This window comes from Pongo abelii, chromosome 4 (assembly GCF_028885655.2).
Source record: "Pongo abelii isolate AG06213 chromosome 4, NHGRI_mPonAbe1-v2.0_pri, whole genome shotgun sequence".
Lineage (NCBI taxonomy): Eukaryota > Metazoa > Chordata > Mammalia > Primates > Hominidae > Pongo > Pongo abelii.
Genome location: NC_071989.2, coordinates 80,804,116 through 80,806,937, shown reverse-complemented (window position 1 = coordinate 80,806,937; position 2,822 = coordinate 80,804,116). Strand labels below are relative to the sequence as shown.

At 46.2% G+C, this 2,822-nt stretch overlaps 1 long non-coding RNA gene across 1 annotated transcript; it reads right to left on the bottom strand.

Annotated features, from left to right (window-relative positions):
• Positions 1-806: 806 nt before the first annotated feature.
• On the bottom strand, positions 807-1,666 carry LOC112133353 (uncharacterized). The gene is made up of 2 exons (XR_002914997.1): positions 1,617-1,666; positions 807-1,289 (listed from the first exon to the last, which is right to left on the bottom strand). It is a non-coding gene; the product is annotated as an uncharacterized LOC112133353 (long non-coding RNA).
• Between the last annotated feature and the right edge of the window lie 1,156 nt (positions 1,667-2,822).

Sequence of the window (2,822 nt, the reverse complement as noted above, 5' to 3'; positions counted from 1 at the left end):
TTTAGGAAGAGAGGGAAGAGAGCAGCAGGGCAGCGGGTGGAAATGAGAATGCCTGGGAGGTCTGGGGAGCCTTCAATAACATTGGAGCGGACAGCGGACAACGGAGAGGGCTGCGGGGCCAGGGGAGGCACCTGTGAAAATAACAAATACTTGAGCCAGAAACGGTACACATCCTGCCCTGGCTCCTGCAGGTTTCCCGCAGAGGCAAGGATCACAGGGCCAGGGTGATGTGTCTCCCACGATGTCAGCATCCCCAAGGACTGGTCAGGAATTTGACAGGGGAACCCACTTGGGGCTGCAGTGACATCTGAGGAAGGAGTATGAGAGGGATACAGGGGGCGAGAGCCAGATCATCATTCCCAAAGATATGGCTTTAACCTCTGCCCCCTCCTGCCCTCCAGCTCTGGGAGACCCCGGCAAGCCAAGAACCTTCTCCAAAAGGGAGGAGAGGGGGGTGCGGGTCGGGGGAGGGCCTCTGCCCGGCGCCATCATCTCTCCTCCACCACACAGCTGACAGACACTTGAGAACTTTCCTTCCCAAGCCCGTATCCTGCTGGTTTAGGGCAAAGTGTTCAGCTTTCCCACCAGGATCAGTGAGGAAATGGCCTGGTTTGGACTCAAACAGACTGATTTGTTTTCTCAACAAGGCCTCCGCTCAGTTCAGGGAGCCCCAGTGATGCCCATTTTTCCAGGGTGCCTCTCCCACCCGCCTCCCTCTCCCCGCTCTGAGAACACATCACCTAGTGTCTGTAAGGCTTCTGCTTCTTGTTTGACATCCCTTATTTACAAAGCAAACAGAATGTTCCTTTTAACACACATCATGCTAAGTTTATTAATGCAGAAAACAATCCCAGGGGGCCGACCCAGGGGACCCTTGAAACCTGCCAGCACAAACTCTTCAAACACTCAGCCCGTCAGATCCTCCAGGACAATATTTCACACAATGGAGTAAAAATAATATTTTTCTTTGGACCTTTCCAGCCGCTTTTGTGGCGAGCAGACAGAAATTATTTTCTTACTCTGCTCCCAGAGCAGGAATCTGGAAGAAGCTGCGTTTATTTGTTTAACACAATGATTTCATCCTAAATGTCTCGACAGCAAATAGTTGGTGGTTTAATAAAGGGCCTTTGAAAGGAGGCTGGAGCTGGGGAAATGTGAGGCATGCGGCTCGCAGGGGCCGAGCAGATCATGGGCTGCTGAGACTGGGTGCCCCCTCCGCCTGCCTGGGAGCCCTGGGGGTCGTGGCATATTATTGCTCCCTGATCAGAACAATTTGTGCCGCTTCCATCCTGGAAAAGGAAGGAGATTGACCTTTTGGTCACGAATCCCGGAACTTCCCCAAGACCAGCCCTGCCAAATACAGACAGACATAATCCAAAAGCAGATACTTGAACCTGCGTGAAGAAAATAGGCCTTTTGTACTTATGTCTGCCTTCCCGTGATTAAAAATTATGTCCTGTGTCAGCCAAATGTTGGCTGCTGTTCTGGTGCCAGCCCAGAGTTCTGCAGCCAGGGCAGTGATTAGGAGAAGGCAGAGGGATCAGAGCCAGCTCAGGCCTGATTCTCCAGCGAGCAGAACCTACCCAACCAGGGCCAAAGCCCCCAAGCTTTCCAACCTGCAGTTAGAGGTGTCAACAAAAACTCAAAAAACTCATTTGCATTTCACTTCTTTTCCTTGGGAAGAATTGTAAGGGGCAGTGAAATGGAACAAGCAGAACACAGAGGAAAAGAACCAAGAGAAGGTCATGAGTGGCATAACAATTGCCCAGGTGGCCCCGATTGCAGCCCCATCATTTTATAGCACAGGAGGGAGGCCCAGAGAGGGCCAGTGATATGTCTGAGAACACAGAGCTATTAGAAGAAGAGCCATTGCTGGAACCAGGCATCTAACCTCCAGGATTGAAGGGGAAAGGGCCTAATCTAGCCTTACAGCTGACAAAACGAAAAGCTGAATTATGGGTCTCATTTTTTCCAACTGGGACTTGGTTCAAGGTGATTGGATGCGATTCAGTTCTTGGTGATTTTGGTTCTTGGAATAATTGATTCAGATCTAAATCAGTTCCTGGCTAGAACAGTGAAGAATAGAATATGTTTACACCCACACACACAGAGTTATATTTCCAATTATTCACTTATGCATTGAAGAGTGTATAAAAAATGCATATATATTTAAAAGACAATTAAAATGACTTATAATAATATGTTACTGGTAACTTATTGATATATCTCTGCTCAGTCTTTTCTCATTGCGTCTATATGTTTTTATTGTATATATATATTTGCAAAATTAAGATCTCAACTGCTTTATTTTTAAAATTACATAATTTGTGCTTAATCATTTTCCATATCATTAACAGACTTTCTGAAGCGTGACCTTTGAAATGTTACTTGGTATTTCATCATATGATGTGACTGTCATAATTCTTTTCCCCATTACCCTAAAGCTGGTCATAGTACAGAATGTCTTTGAGTAGGTCTTGAAGAACAGTCCCTGAAAGACTGATGGGCTGTGTGGGAGGTGGCCTTCAAATTCTTGCAGCAATTTAAATCTCTTTCCTCCACCTCTGAGTGCCTTCAGATTGCTTTCAAATGTAGCTGCCTGCCTCACTCCCAGCTCTCTTTTATCTTTTTCGTTTCTTCTTTTCTCTACTCTTTTCCTAGACCCAAAACAGATAGATTCCTTACATTTGCATATTTTATAACCTCAAAGAGTTTTTATAGAAATGCACTCATTTAATCTTCATAAAAACCCTACAGCATGGGCGAGGCAGAATGATCCCAATTTTATATGAAGGAAAAATGAAGCAGGCAAAAAATAAAGG